This window comes from Lithobates pipiens, unplaced genomic scaffold (assembly GCF_037356315.1).
Source record: "Lithobates pipiens isolate NorthernLeopardFrog02 unplaced genomic scaffold, aLitPip1_a1.2 Scaffold_27, whole genome shotgun sequence".
Classification (NCBI taxonomy): Eukaryota; Metazoa; Chordata; class Amphibia; order Anura; family Ranidae; genus Lithobates; species Lithobates pipiens.
The window spans coordinates 80,107,489-80,124,541 of record NW_027507788.1 but is presented as its reverse complement, the minus strand read 5'-3'; positions in this window follow the sequence as shown (position 1 = coordinate 80,124,541).

Here is a 17,053-nt window from a genome sequence, read left to right as displayed (position 1 = left end):
CCTGTGACACTAATACAGCGATCAGAAAAACGATTGCTTATTAGGCTGGGTTCACACTGGAGCGATGCGGGAACGCCACGAATCCGCGGCGGGTTCCCGCATCGCATGCCTCCCGGCGGCAGTTCACACTGCCCTATGCGAACTGCTGGGAGTGTCAGTGAAATGTTAATGACACCCCCAGATCAGTTTGCATATCGCAGTGCGATCTGCAAACTCGGATCGCATGGTGTGAACACCCATGCGATCCGATTCTGCTGCGGACCAAAAAAAGGGTCCCGTGCGAGTTTGCGGCGGGTGCGGCGGGTGCGACGCAAATTCAGCCATACTATCTGTATGGCTGAACTCGAATCGCACAGAGATCGGATGTGATTTGCACTGCAGTGCGGTGCGAATCACATCCGTTCTCATAAACCGCTGCAATGTGAACCCAGCCTTAGTGACACTGGCGACGGGGGGTGATCACGGGGTTAAACCTTTATTGGGGGGGTTAGGGGGGTACCTTAGAACTAAAGGGGGCTAACCCTAACTGCCCTAACAGTTATTACAGTCACAAATGACACCCGCCGGGTGATCAGGGGGTTAAACCTTTATTAGGTAATAAATGGCGGGTGCCCTGAAACTATAAAAAAATAACTAACCAACCGGTGTCACCTGTAACAGTTATATGGTGATCACTGGTGAAAGGGTTAACTAGGGGGCAATCAGGGGGCTTTATGCGGTAGTATATGGGGGTCCCTGGCGCTATAAAAAGCTGCGGCGAACCTAAATACCTACCTGCCTAACTAGTGTCACCTGTGACACTAATACAGCGATCAGAAAAATGATCGCTTATTAGGCTGGGTTCACACTGGAGCGATGCAGGAACGCCACGAATCCGCGGCGGGTTCCCGCATCGCATGCCTCCCAGCGGCAGTTCACACTGCCCTATGCGAACTGCTGGGAGTGTCAGTGAAATGTTAATGACACCCCCAGATCAGTTCGCATATCGCAGTGCGATCTGCAAACTCGGATCGCATGGTGTGAACACCCATGCGATCCGATTCTGCTGCGGACCAAAAAAAGGGTCCCGTGCGAATTTGCGGCGGGTGCGGCGCGAATTCAGCCATACTATCTGTATGGCTGAACTCGAATCGCACAGAGATCGGATGTGATTTGCACTGCAGTGCGGTGCGAATCACATTCGTTCTCATAAACCGCTGCAATGTGAACCCAGCCTTAGTGACACTGGCGACGGGGGGTGATCACGGGGTTAAACCTTTATTGGGGGGGTTAGGGGGGTACATTAGAACTAAAGGGGGCTAACCCTAACTGCCCTAACAGTTATTACAGTCACAAATGACACCAATGCAAAAAAAAAAAAAATGACATTGGTGTCACTGTGACTGGGGGGCAGGGGTAATTGGGGGGGTGATCGGGGGGTGTGAGTGTGCCTGGCATGTTCTACTGTGTAGTGTCGTGTTGGTGCAACTCACCGATCCTCTCTCCTCGGTGTCGGAACGAAAAATACCGACACGGAGGAGAGATTACATCACTTCCTCTCCTGTGTTTACATTACAGGAGAGGAAGTGATGTCACGGAGCATTTTCATTCGTCGGGAGCGATCGCGAGGGGGTGGCCATGAATGAATGGCCGCCCCCTCATCCCGGATCGCTCCCGAACGAATACCGACCGCCGCAGGCACCGGGGGGGGCCCGATCAGGCCCCCCACCCGCGGGAAGGCAGGGACGTACAGGTACGCCCATATGCCTGCCCGTGCCATTCTGTCGACGTACATCGTCGTGCGGCGGTCGGCAAGTGGTTAAGGACTGGTATGGTATAGGTGTTAGGTGTAGTTCAGGATATAGGTTTGAGGCACTGCTGTGCTAGTGATTGTTGCAGCAGCCTGTCTTTTGTCAGTGTAGAGAGAGGGACAGGACGCTGTGTGCAGCAGGGACAGTCAGTTTAATCATTAGCTGTTACTATTAGGTCCACAAAATTCCTTTTCAGGACTGGTATGGTAAAGTAGTACAGGATATAGTTTTGAGTGCTATTCAAGTTATTGTTCCAGCAGCCTGTGTTTTGTCAGTTTAAATAGGGACAGGCAGGAAGCTGTGTGTGGCAGTGAGGGACAGTCAATTTAATCAGTAGCTGTTACTATTAGGTCCACAAAGGTTCTTTTCAGGACTGGTATGGTAATAGGATTGTACACGTATAATATTCTTTCTTCCAAATATGGAAAGAATATTATACTTGACTGCTGCCCTTCTGCTGCAGTAGTCCTTTATGAGTATAGGGACTGAGGTACAGTCTGCTAATCATTCACAACCTACTAGTTCCACAAAGGTCCTTCTAAGGACTGGTAAGGTATAGGGTACTACAGTACATAGGGTTGAGTGAGGTACAGTCTGCTATTCCTTAAGGACTGGTATAGGTCCACAATATATAGGGATGAGGTGCACTACTGCTGACTGCTGCCCTTCTGCTGCAGCAGTCCTTTATCAGTATAGGGACTGAGTTACAGTCTGCTAATCATTCACAACCTACTAGTTCCACAAAGGTCCTTATAAGGACTGGTAAGGTATAGGGTACTACAGTACATAGGGATGAGTGAGGTACAGTCTGCTATTCCTTAAGGACTGGTATAAGTCCACAATATATAGGGTTGAGGTGCAGTACTGCTGACTGCTGCCCTATACTGCAGCAGTCCTTTATGAGTATAGGGACTAAGGTACAGTCTGCTAATCATTCACAACCTACTAGTTTCACAAAGGTCCTTATAAGGACTGGTAAGGTATAGGGTACTACAGTGCATAGGGTTGAGTGAGGTACAGTCTGCTATTCCATAAGGACTGGTATAGGTCCACAATATATAGGGTTGAGGTGCACTACTGCTGACTGCTGCCCTTCTGCTGCAGCAGTCCTTTATCAGTATAGGGACTGAGGTACAGTCTGCTAATCATTCACAACCTACTAGTTCCACAAAGGTCCTTATAAGGACTGGTAAGGTATAGGGTACTACAGTACATAGGGTTGAGTGAGGTACAGTCTGCTATTCCTTAAGAACTGGTATAGGTCCACAATATATAGGGTTGAGGTGGACTACTGCTGACTGCTGCCCTTCTGCTGCAGTAATCCTTTATCAGTATAGGGACTGAGGTACAGTCTGCTAATCATTCACAACCTACTAGTTTCGGTGAGTGGGGAGCTAAAGGGGGCGAGCACGAAAGTCACCTGAAAATCTGTTCCTGGGCACCAGTCACTTTTCCACCTACTGCACTCTTTTTGCTGTGAAGATTTTGTGGACTTATTAATTACTAATTTTTAAATTTTTAAATTTTTTCTAGTAATATATTTTTTCACTTTTTGGACTGCATTTATAGCTCTTAATAGATTATCTGGGGCTAACTTTGAGATTTATATGCATTTTCTTGGGTAATAATTATCACATTGATTTATTTAATATTTATTTATTTATGTAATATCTCCTATGTTATGGATTTACATTCCTGGTATCATCACATATTTATTTGAGGGTATATTACACTGTATGGTCACCGTATTTTCACTTTATTTATTTTTATTCATGCAATTAACTTCACTGTGTTAATTTTTCAACACACTTATCAATTTAGTGGCATATTAATATCTTATTATTTACCACGTATTTATCACTGCTGCACGCTATGCATATGTTATTTACCATATTACTAATTCCCGCTGCTTACGTAGTTGTCTAGTTTTGTGTCTACGTAGTTAAGCTTGGTCTAATTTATAGCCATCTTTTGTGGTACCTGATTGGCTGTGTTCAGGAATTGTTGGCAGTGTGTCTCTATTTTCTATATTCTGCATATTAGTAGTAGTTAGCCTTAGGGGGGTTATATATGTACTTCCCTTCCCTCTCTCCTCCTGTGTAATTCATATATACACTCCTCTGGATAGGATCTGATATCTATATGACACCTCTTGTGGCTCTGTGATAGGCTAATGGTGGAGGCGTACCTCTATTTTATGTACACACCCCATTTGAGCAAATTTACAGTGGCGCCGAACCCCTTTTATAAATAACCTCCTCTGATTCTGGTTGCATCCCCTTAGGGGGTAGTAACTTTTAGGGTTGGCGACATTGGTTGTGAGTCCTTCTATTTACGCCTACATCTCATTTGAGCCTCCGTAGCGCGGCCTGGGATCTGTAAGGTCTGAGCACACATTCTTTTGATTACTAGTTAGGGATGGCCGAACGGTTCACCCGGTGGTCGTTTCGCGGCGAATTTTGGCTGTTCGCCGTCCGCCCGATCGGCGGACTATTGCCGCTGTTCGCCAGGCGGACTTCCGTGATTACTGTGTAAAAGAACTTTGACCTATGATGACACATCCATCATGGGGTACAGGACAGCCAATTGAGACATTACAGCACATGGACACTTGGACATTCCCCCTAACTTATAAATAGACCCGATCCGGCGGCCATTTTACATTCTTTCTTCTGTCACTATAGGGAGAGGTTGCTGTGTGGAGCAGGGAGAGATTGCAATGACCCAAATCGCTAGCTATTTGGTCCACAAAAGTTATTTGCAGGACTGGTATAGGTGTTAGGTGTAGTTCAGGATATAGGTTTGAGGCACTGCTGTGCTACTGATTGTTGCAGCAGCCTGTCTCTTGTCAGTGTAGAGAGAGGGACAGTACGCTGTGTGCTGCAGGGACAGTCAGTTTAATCATAAGCTGTTACTATTAGGTCCACAAAAGTGCAATTCAAGTTATTGTTCCAGCAGCCTCTGTTTTGTCAGTTTAAATAGGGACAGGCAGGAAGCTGTGTGTGAGGCAGTGAGGGACAGTCAGTTTAATCAGTAGCTGTTACTATTAGGTCCACAAAGGTTCTTTTCAGGACTGGTATGGTAATAGGCTTGTACACGTATAATATTCTTTCTTCCAAATATAGAAAGAATATTATACTTGACTGCTGCCCTTCTGCTGCAGTAGTCCTTTATCAGTATAGGGACTGAGGTACAGTCTGCTAATCATTCACAACCTACTTGTTCCACAAAGGTCCTTATAAGGACTGGTAAGGTCTTGGGTGCTACAGTACATAGGGTTGAGTGAGGTACAGTCTGCTATTCCTTAAGGACTGGTATAGGTCCACAATACATAGGGTTGAAGTGCACTACTGCTGAGTCTGACTGCTGCCCTATACTGCAGCAGTCCTTTATCAGTATAGGGACTGAGGTACAGTCTGCTAATCATTCACAACCTACTTGTTCCACAAAGGTCCTTATAAGGACTGGTAAGGTCTAGGGTACTACAGTAAATAGGGTTGAGTGAGGTACAGTCTGCTATTCCTTAAGGACTGGTATAGGTCCACAATACATAGGGTTGAGGTGCACTACTGCTGACTGCTGCCCTATACTGCAGCAGTCCTGTATCAGTATAGGGACTGAGGTACAGTCTGCTAATCATTCACAACCTACTTGTTCCACAAAGGTCCTTATAAGGACTGGTAAGGTCTAGGGTGCTACAGTACATAGGGTTGAGTGAGGTACAGTCTGCTATTCCTTAACCACTTCAGCCCGGACCAATAAACAGCCTAAGGACCAGAGGTCTTTTTACAATTTCGCACTGCGCTGCTTTAACTGGTAATTGCGTGGTCATGCAATATTGCACCCAAACGAAATTTGCATCCTTTTCTTCCCACAAATAGAGCTTTCTTTTGATGGTATTTGATTGCCTCTGCGATTTTTATTTTTTGCGATATAAATGGAAAAAGAGCGAAAATTTTGAAAAAAAAGATATTTTCTTCTTTTTGTTATAAGAAAAATCGAATAAACTAAATTTTTGTCATACATTGAGGGTAAAATGTATTCAGCCACATGTCTTTAGTAAAAAAAATGTCAATAAGCGTATATCTGTTGGTTTGCGCAAAAGTTATAGCGTCTACAAACTAGAGTACATTTTCTGGAATTTACACAGCTTTTAATTTATGACTGCCTATCTCATTTCTTGAGGTGCCAAAATGGCAGGGCAGTACAACCCCCCCCCCCCCCAAATGACCCCATTTTGGAAAGTAGACACCCCAAGGAAAATGCTGATGGGTATGTTGAGCCCATTGAATATTTATTTTTTTTGTCCTAAGGGATTGAATAATGACAAAAAAAAAAAAAAGTTGTCACTAAATGATATATTGCTCACACATGCCATAGTTATATGTGGAATTGCACCCCAAAATATATTCCGCTACTTCTCCCGAGTATGGGGATACCACATGTGTGGGACTTTTTGGGAGTCTAGTCGCGCACGGCACCCCGAAAACCAATCACTGCCTTCAGGATTTCTAAGGGTGCAAATTTTTGATTTCTTTTTTTTTTTATAAAATTTTTATTAAGTAATTTCAAGCGTTGAAATCATTACAATATACATAGCATGGGGATACAATTTTCCCTTACAGTTAACATCGTGCAAAAGCATTCAATAGATAGTCAATACATATATATCTTTTCACACATATTAGTAGCGTACAGTACAGAGAGGAATTCAATACAAGTCCTATTACCTCGTCCTAGAGAGCCATATTAGGACCATATAAACATCACATCAAAAAAAATATATATCCTACCGACTCTGAAAGTGGCTCAGTTCGAAACGTGTAAAACCAAGAGTTAGGTCTGCTGGGAATATGTAGTCGAAGTATGATGCGGTAATCACTATGGAAACAAATGTCACTAGATACTCCCTATTCTGCCTCCGCACCCCTTACGGGAGCTTGCTGTGCGGATGGAATAGGAACGCATCTAAGCCAGTAGTAAACTGTAGTCCAAAGTCTAGGGAGCTTTACCTAATTACTCCTATGCAATGATGTCACGTTTATATTTCAGTTCCCAGCATTCACCGAATGTGTATGTTCCCTTAGGTTCTTGGCTGGATTCCTGAAGACCCATAGTAATGTCATTTTATACAGTTTACCACAAAAGTGTTTCTCGTTATATTTATTGCTATATGCTGTAAAGTACTACTCTAACAGAAGAACAATGTTGAAAGGAGCTTAACATATTCGACTATGGTTGTCGAATCACAGGGAAGTTCTAAAATTAATCCAACACTTCCACAATGCAGTGTATTTAGCAGGGGTGTCATGGGCTTGATGGATTAATTGTTCCATCTCAGAAATTTTTTCAACCCTTGTAATCCAGTTCGCCACCGTTGGAGGTGTTGTAGTCCTCCAGAGAAGAGGGATACATTGTTTAGCAGCATTTAATAAATGCGGTATGATTGAGTGCTTGAGACTTATGCATGTGGTGGGTGCATAGTTTAGCAAAAATTACATCGGCGTAAAATCCAGTGTTCTCGATGTAATTTCCGCAATTAATTTGTGAATGTTTTCCCAAAAGGGTGTAATTAGCGTACACTCCCACCAGATGTGTAAAAAAGTTCCCGTTGCTTGGCCGCATCGCCAGCATAATGGAGAAACAGAGGGAAAGAACTTGTGTAGTACGATCGGCGTTCGGTACCATCTTGTGAAAACTTTGTATGAGTTCTCTTGACTTGATACGTTAACCGAGCTTTTATGAATGTTACGAAAGATTCGTTCCCACTCCTCATTCGTGAGATCTAGGTTAAGTTCCTTCTCCCAGTTGCGTACCGCTAGCAAGTCTTTGGAGTCATGTGCATCAAACAGCAGTGAATATACCTCTGAAATAAGGTGTCTGAGAGGAGGTGTACCTACGCAGAGAGTTTCGAACGAGTTCAAATTTCTACTCCAGTGTGATACATGAACGGCACTGTGGAGGAAGTGTCGGAGTTGTAGAAATTTAAAGAATGGAATATCATAATCGGGGAGAGATGGAAGCATCTCTCGAAAAGGAAGGATTGTACCATTGACAACTAATTGTGAAGCTCTCAGGGTCTGTCTTTCAGAATCTCTTGCTGTCTCTCGAACGGAAATTCCAAAGGGGAAATATGGATTGTTAGTTAGAGGAGTCATCGGACCCTGATATGTAGTCCATTTCAATTGCGCGGCTACGTCCCTAAACACTCGCACTGATGCACCTGTGAGCGGGTGTGTGACAGCAGCTTTAGGCGTGTTTCTCTCCGAGATCCACGGCAGGTGCATTATAGGAACAGGGTCGAATGAGTCCTCTAAGTTTATCCAATCTTTCGTAGCAGTGTGCACATGCCAATCAATGATTCTTGTAAGGTGGCAAGCTGAGTAATACCTACGAATGTCTGGTAGACTAAGACCCCCTAGGGCTTTAGGCAGCGCTAATGTGTCCCAACTAATTCTGGGTGATTTTGAGGCCCAAATAAAGTTTCTGCATAACCTTTTGTATATCACGAAAAATGATGCAGGAAGTTTAATCGGCACAGTTTGCATTATGTACAAAATGCGAGGTAAGATGTTCATTTTTATGATAGCTATGCGGCCGAACCACGAGAACTTGCCATTCGTCCATTTGGTGAGATCATTTTGCAAGGATTGAAGGAATGGCTTGTAGTTTAAGTCATAGAGGTCGTCTAACGAGGAGGTTAGTTGTATTCCTAAGTATGTGAGGGCTTTAGGTTCCCAGCTAAAGGGGAAATTTAGCTTACAGAGGTCTACTGTGGGCGAGGGGAGGGAGATATTTAGAGCTTTCGATTTTGAAAAATTAATTTGCAGATTGGACAGTTTGTTGAAAAGCATGAAGTCGTTTAAAATGTTTGGTATTGTAATTAGCGGGTCCGAAAGAAACAAAAGAATGTCATCGGCATAAGCCGCTATTTTATATTGTTTATGTCCGATATCAATGCCTTTAATATCATTATTTTCCCTAAGTTTTCGTAAGAGGGGTTCAAGAGTAAGAATGATAATTAGTGGCGAAAGCGGGCATCCCTGTCAAGTTCCGTTCGACACGGAGAAGGCATCCGACAGGCAACCATTGATTCTTACTTTAGCTATTGGAAAAGAATATAACGTCGAATATAACCATCTGTCGAAAATGTGCGGGTATGCCCAACATTTGTAAGGAAGCGGCTATATAGTCCCAGGCCACCCTGTCGAACGCCTTCTCCGCGTCCAACAATAAGAAAAAACCTTTTTGTTGTGATTTAGTAGTAAGCCAATGTTGTATATGTAATGCTTTGATAGTGTTGTCCCTAGCCTCTCTTCCAGGGACAAAACCGACTTGGTCTAGCGAAATTACTTGTGGGAGAATCCTGAGGAGACGGTTAGCTAGAATTTTGGCAAACAATTTCACGTCCACGTTAAGAAGTGAAATGGGCCTGTAATTTGTAACAATGGTGTCGTCTTTACGGGTTTGGGAATCAGTGTTATGTGAGCTTCTAGCAAATCTTTATTGACTGAGTCTGCGGGTGAAAGAGAATTAAACATGTTTAGAAGGTGCGGGGAGAGTATCTCCTGAAAAGCCCTAAGCCCCGTACACACGAGAGGACTTATGTCCGACAGACTTCCGAAGGAGTTCCGTCGGAGTTCTGCTGGAATTCCGACGGAGTTCTGACAGACTTTTCGGCTGAGCGGACTTGGCCACACATGATCACACTAAACTCCGACGGATTCGAACGTGATGACGTACGACTGGATTCGAATAAGGAAGTTCATAGCCAGTAGCCAATAGCTGCCCTAGCGTCGGTTTTAGTCCGTCGGAGTAGCATACACACGAGCAAATTTTTCGAAGGGACCGGGTCCGGCGGAGTTCCTTCGGAAAAATTTAAAGCATGTTCCATATTCTAAAGTCCTTCGGACTTTGGCGAGTCAAAAGTCCGTTACAGCCCACACACGATCGAATAGACTGACGGACTCAGTCCGTCGGACTTTGGATGTTGAAAAGTCCGCTCGTGTGTACGCGGCACTATAGTACCCAACAGTCAGGCCATCAGGACCCGGGCTTTTGCCAGGCTTTAATTGCTTCAATGCTAGGTTAAGTTCTTCAGTGGTGATCTGTCCGTCTAAAGTTTGTATGTCGTCTATCTCTATTTGGAGAGTTCCGTATTTGGTAAGGAATTCTGATATTAATTCTTGCCTGTCGGAAGTCTGAGCGGTCGGGACCTCTGGGGACAAATTGTAGAGTTTTGAGTAGTAACTTACGAATTGCTTGGCAATTCCTTCAGACGTTACGTAACTCTTGCCCTGCGAATCTATGATTTTATGTATAGTCATCGCAGCTTTCTTACGTTGTATCGCTCTTGCCAGCAGTTTACCCAATTTGTTACTGAATTCGTAAAATAGCTTCTGCGAGAGAGTATATTTCCTCTGCAGTCTTTTAATCAACTCCTGTTGAAGTTTGTCCCTCGCCTGCAACAGATCTGAGAGCGTAGTATGTGCCAGCGATGCCTTGTGCAGTCGTTCTAGTTTATAAACTTTGTCGTACAACTCTTGCATATGTTTTTTCCTAAGTTTGTGTCTGTGTGCGGCTATGGATATGAATTCCCCCCGTATGACACATTTATGTGCTGCCCATATGCTCGACTGTTTGGTTTCCCCTACATTGTTTTCTTGAAAATAGTGCGCCAAGCGGGAGGAGAGCGTCTGAGTTATGTCTAAATCAGTCAGTAAAGAATTGTCCAATCTCTAAATCGGGCTCGGGGTCTGTGAGATAGGTAGGGTTAAAGTCATGGTTATCGGGTTGTGGTCCGAAACTACTAGTGGTTCTATGGATGTGTGAGTAACAAACGACAGATCGTTTTGGGAGATGAAAAAATAATCTAGACGGAAGTACTTGTCGTGTGGTGTTGAGTAAAAGGTGAAATCTCTACCATTCGGGTTGAGCGTGCGCCAGGTGTCATGCAATGTTAGTTCTTGTAGTTGTGTTTTAATAGCCCGTAATGCCCTATATGGAAGGGACGAAGTTCCGTTGGATGAGTCCTGGGTTGGATTTAGCGTCACATTAAAATCCCCCCCCACTATGAGCATTCCAGCTTGGAATTCAGTGAGGGTGTGGAGTGTCTCTCGAAAGAACGCGACGTGCTTCTTGTTCGGAGAGTATAAATTCGCTAATGTAATCTGTCTGTTATGAATGGTACCTTTAATAAAAAGATATCTTCCCTGCGTATCACGTTTAATATCCGTTACTGTCAGTGGGCACTGTTTGGAAATCAGTATTGCAACTCCTTTAGATTTAGAGTCGTCCGTTGTTGCATGGTAAATCGTGGGATAATGTCGATCATACAGTTTGGGGATGTTGTTTGTTCTAAAGTGAGTCTCTTGTAGGAATACAATATGCTGTTTGTGTTTTTTAAGGGTGTACAGTAATTGCGATCGCTTTTGAGGGATGTTAAGTCCTCGAACATTAAGTGAAGTTAAAATAATCTGTAAGTCTCGAGCCTGTATCGCTGTCGCCGGAGTGGCAAGTAGGGCTTAAGCCTGGTAGGTCATGTTACTGTTCGCAAACTAGGACACTGAGAGCAAAATATGGTCAATTAGACAGGTGCGTAAGTACACTCTGCGCGGTGAAGAGTCAATCTGGTGAAAATAGTACTGTGAACAAGAAAGTAAAAGTGAAGAATATTATACTGACCCACACTAAAACAGTGTAAGTCAGAAAATTACAGCGCCGTGATCTGGATCCGTATCCGTAAATAGCAACACGAATCCACTCACGGCACTGTTGGGGTTTATTATCTGTTTATTATCTCAAAATAAACAAAACTACCGCTGAACTCTCGAACACTATTTTTTAAGGTGAGAATGTGTAATAAAAGTGTAACCCCGGGTGATCCCCCCAAAAAAAGGTACATATCATGCAGAAGCACGCCAGAATCTAAGTTGGAATTCTGGAATTGTTCAAAAGATAGTGGAAAAGTAGCTCTAGGCTCCACTATAATCAGGTAGACTGATGTCGAGGGGGCTAGGCATGTGAGAAAAGAGAAGTCCAATGCCGCGCGCGAGGGGGACCGCCTCATGGTATAATAGCAATGTGGAACCATGTTCCTCAATCGCCGGCCTATTCTGACTTCGAAGCTGAGGCGGGTCACCCTCCCTAACGACATCGGAAGAGGGGTCTCTGCCTCTAATACCTAGACTCGTCGATCCAACTCAAGGACAGTAGCCAAATGTCTGGATTTCAAATTGAAGTTATGACCCATTTGAGTCACAACTGTTAAGTGACTTAATCCAACCGTAACCTAATGTAATATAACAATAACGGTTCTAAACTGTTGTAAAACAATATGTAGCCAAAGCAAACACTTAATTAGTAGTTGGGATATGGCCTGGGAGTTCTTAGTTGGCCTACGACCCCTTCCCGATGGGCAATTCAAAGTTGGTTCTGGTGGAAACCAGGAAGGTCGCAGGCCGAGAACCAAATCATCTCAAAAATTTGTTTGAATCACCGCATTCGAAGTGGTCCGTCGGCCAAGCATAAGCCCCAAAATGGCGAGTTACCAACCAGTGACCTAGCTGCACATTTGGTTGAGAAGCGTTGTGAGCTAACCACTGGTCATCGTTCAGTCAACTCCCAGTATGTGCAGCGTGGAGCAGCTTTCCAACAAGAAAAACAACTAAGCATCTAATAGCTGAATACCTACTCGGTCTATCAATAGCCTACTAAAAAGAAAAAATGAAAGCCTGAAGAGAAAGGAAAACAGCACAAAAGAAAACAAATAAGCGTAGCAACAAACCAGGAGAGATATGATAGATTTCAAAAGAGGGTCTCAAACCATAGTTCAGACGATTCATATGACCCGATCCTATTCGGGAGGGGGATAGCAAATCAGTCTCTGCAATCCACGAGTAAGCCATTGGTAATTCTAATTCTCACCGATACAGTGTAGGTCTATGAATGTTAGACAGCCGTGTACCATTTCAGTACGTAGTTCAGCGGTCGAATGTTCAAAGTAAAAATGTGTAGAATGCAGCCGTGGAAGTACGAATAGGGTCTTCAAGAGACGATGAACCCATTGTCGGATGGCTGTGTTGAGCAACAAGCGGCCGACTTTGTTGTGTAGTAAAGTCCAATAAACGAGTGGATGTTGTTTCCTTCGTAGGTCCTGTGGACTGTAGGCAATCTGACCAACCGAGTAGAGAAGAAAGAAGAACAAACCTACTTCAAATGAGCAAAGCAACTTGAGGTCGAACGTATAGAACCAGAAAGTTTCAGTTAAAAGTACAGGGTAGAGTGATGCTCAATCATACTGCCGGAGCAAATGTCAGCAACTTCGCAATCAATAGTCTCTACGAGCCCTTCGGGAGCGTGGAGAATCGTCTGGACTGTATCCGGCTCTATCTCCGTGACGAGAGGAGCGCGTTCTGTTTCCCGAAGCTGATCGTCGCCTGCGGGGTCTCTGCTCTTGCACTTCCATTTGTTCTTCGAACGGCGGAGGTGAGTGCCTCGTCGAATAAGTGCGGAAGTCCGCGTACCAATTGGGTACGTCCACTAGCGGAATGTCGAGAGTTCGACAAAAGTGTCGTAGGTCTTCGGGCAGCCGTAGCAATGCTGATTTTCCCCTATGCGTGGCAGAGAGACCGAAGGCAAACTTCCAGCGGTATTGTATGCCATGGGTACGTAAAACTTCCAACAAGGGTTTTAGGTCTCTGCGATTTTGTAGCGTGATGGCCGACAAATCTTGAAAGATTTGGATGGATACCCCTCCGTGTTGTAGCTGTTGTTGGCTCCTGGCTTGGCGAAGGATCTCCTCTTTAAGCCTGTAGTCCACGATACAGCATACGATATCTCTGGGGGGGTCAGTCTCCTTTCCTTTGGGGCGTAAGGCCCTGTGTATTCTCTCCATTTCGATTTGAGTGTCCCTAGGCCTATTCAGAAGCGAATTGCAGAGAGCCGTTACCTCTTGCTCCAAAATGTCCGGTTCTATGCTTTCTGGCAAACCTCTAATTCTGATGTTATGGCGGCGGCCACGATTATCAAGGTCCTCGATGTGACGTTGAGTCTCCCTCAGCTGAAGTGTATGGTGGTCAATCTTTCTAGTGGCTTTACGAAGTACGTTGTCATGTTGTGCGGAAATTTTCTCCACCTCCAAGACTGTCCGTGAGCGCGTGTATATCGACTCGGAGATCCGCAATGGCGGCCGACAACGTGTCCTTTATATCCGCCGCTATACACCGTAGGTCTTGTATGCTGACCAGCTGAGAAGGAGACGATTCTCGATTCCCGGAAGGCAGCAGAGAAGGCTCTCGTGACACCAGGGTGGCCTCCGATAGGGGTGGAGGCGTAGTCGGCTGAAGGTGAACTTGGCGGGAAGACGCCATATTGCCTCTCTGGGAGCAGAACATTTCGGGGATATTTTGCGTGTTTCCACCCGAATGTCCACGGGGCGACCGGGATCTAGATGTCGAGGTGTTGCGGGATGCTGTCCCCATCTCCTTGGCCGGTATTCGCTGATGGTTCTCACCGATAAAGCTGATGAAAGAGAGCCAGCGGCAGGAGCGGATCCCTCATGCGTCCATCTTGGTGCTCGGCCAGGCCACGCCCCCAAATTTTTGATTTCACTCCTCGCTACCTATCACAGTTTCGAAGGCCATAAAATGCCAAAATAGCACAAAACCCCCACAAATGACCCCATTTTGGAAAGTAGACACCCCAAGCTATTTCCTGAGAGGCATGTTGAGTCCATGGAATATTTTGCCACAAGTTGCGGGAATATTACAACCTTTTTTGTTTTGCTCAAAGTTGTCACTAAATGATATATTGCTCACACATGCTATAGGCATATGTGAAATGACACCCCAAAATACATTCTGCTGCTTCTTCTGAGTACAGGGATATCACATGTGTGGGACTTTTTGGGAGCCTAGCCGCGTACGGGACCCCGAAATCCAAGCACCGCCTTCAGGATTTCTAAGGGCATAAATTTTTTAGTTTACTCCTCACTACCTATCACTACCTATCACAGTTTTGAAGGCCATAAAATGCCAAGATGGCATAAAACCCCCCCAAATGACCCCATTTTGGAAAGTAGACACCCCAAGCTATTTGCTGAGGGCCATGTTGAGACCATTGAATATTTTTTTTTTGTCCCAAGGGATTGAATAATGACAAAAAATAAAAATAATTTTTTTTTTTACAAAAAGTTGTCATTAAATTATATATTGCTCACACATGCCATGGTTATATGTGGAATTGCACCCCAAAATACATTTTGCTGCTTCTCCTGAGTATGGGGATACCACATGTGTGGGACTTTTTGGGAGCCTAGCTGCGTACGGGGCCCCGAAAACCAATCACCACCTTCAGGATTTCTAAGGTTGAACATTTTTGATTTCACTCCTCGCTATCTATCACAGTTTCGAAGGCCATAAAATGCCAAAATAGCACAAAACCCCCCAAAATGACCCCATTTTGGAAAGTAGACACCCCAAGGTATTTACTGAGAGGCATGTTGAGTCCATGGAATATTTTATATTTTGCCACAAGTTGCGGGAATAGTACAAACTTTTTTTTTTTGCTCAAAGTTGTCACTAAATGATATATTGCTCACACATGCTATGGGCATATGTGAAATGACACCCCAAAATACATTCTGCTGCTTCTCCTGAGTACAGGGATACCACATGTGTGGGACTTTTTGGGAGCCTAGCCGCGTACGGGACCCCGAAATCCAAACACCGCCTTCAGGATTTCTAAGGGCATTAATTTTTTATTTCACTCCTCACTACCTATCACAGTTTTGTAGGCCATAAAATGCCAAGATGGCACAAACCTCCCCCAAATGACCCTATTTTGGAAAGTAGACACTCCAAGCTATTTGCTGAGGGGCATTGAATATTTTTTTTTTGGTTCCAAGGGATTGAATAATGACAAAAAATAAAAATATTTTTATTTTTTTACAAAAAGTTGGCACTAAATTATATATTGCTCACACATGCCATGGTTATATGTGGAATTGCACCCCAAAATACATTTTGCTGCTTCTCCTGAGTACGGGGATACCACATGTGTGGGACTTTTTAGGAGCCTAGCTGTGTACGGGGCCCCAAAAACCAATCGCCACCTTCTGGATTTCTAAGGGCGCAAATTTTTGATTTCACTCCTCACTACCTATTACAGTTTCGAAGGCCATAAAATGCTAAAATAGCACAAAACCCCCCCAAATTACCCCATTTTGGAAAGTAGACACCCCAAGCTATTTGCTGAGAGTCATGTTGTCTGAACGAAAAAAAAGAGATTGATCGGTGGGTATGCCCACCATTAGAATACCTCCCTTCATCCACCCACTTCTAATGATGGACATACATGCACCATTTATATATGCCGAAGCATGGGGGCATCCTCCCGCAAAAAAGTTATGCCACGTACACGGTCAAACTTTTCCACGGGCAAGCCCTCCGTTGGAATTTTGACCGTATGTACGCGGCATTAGGAGCAAAATGGCTCCTCCACCCCTTATGCCCCCATGCTTCGGCATATATGCTCTTTTTTTTAACTGTAGTGGTGAAATCACCTCCTACAGCATTGGAGTCGCGGCTTTATGTATCGTGGGAGCAAACGCTGTTGCTGTCAAGATAAATAAATCCACGCTGCAACTGAATGGCGTACCTGCTAAGCAAATTATGGTTAACGTTAAAACAAAGTAACATTACAGTATAACAGTAAAACCTTACCATACCATACCTGCAAAGCAAATGCCAAAAAAAACTGTAAAAAATAAAACATTTTTTAACACAACCTGTGCCTAAAATATATATATGCCGAAGCATGGGGGCATCCTCCCGCAAAAAAGTAATGCCACGTACATACGTTCAAACTTTTCCACGGGCAAGCCCTCCGTCGGAATTTTGACCGTATGTACGCGGCATTAGGAGCAAAATCGCTCCTCCACCCCTTATGCCCCCATGCTTCGGCATATATGCTCTTTTTTAACTATGGTGGTGAAATCACCTCCTACAGCACTGGAGTCACGGCTTTATGTATCGTGGGAGCAAATGCTGTTGCTGTCAAGATAAATAAATCAACGCTGCAGCTGAATGGCATACCTGAAAACATGAAAAATGGTTAACAATAAAACACAGTAAACAGTAAAGTATAAAAAATTAGAGAGAAGAGAGAGAGAGAACAATAAAACGACAACTATTTTTGGTTTTTATATTTTATATTTTTTTGGTTTTTTTATTTTACTTTTTTTTTTTTTATATATACACTTT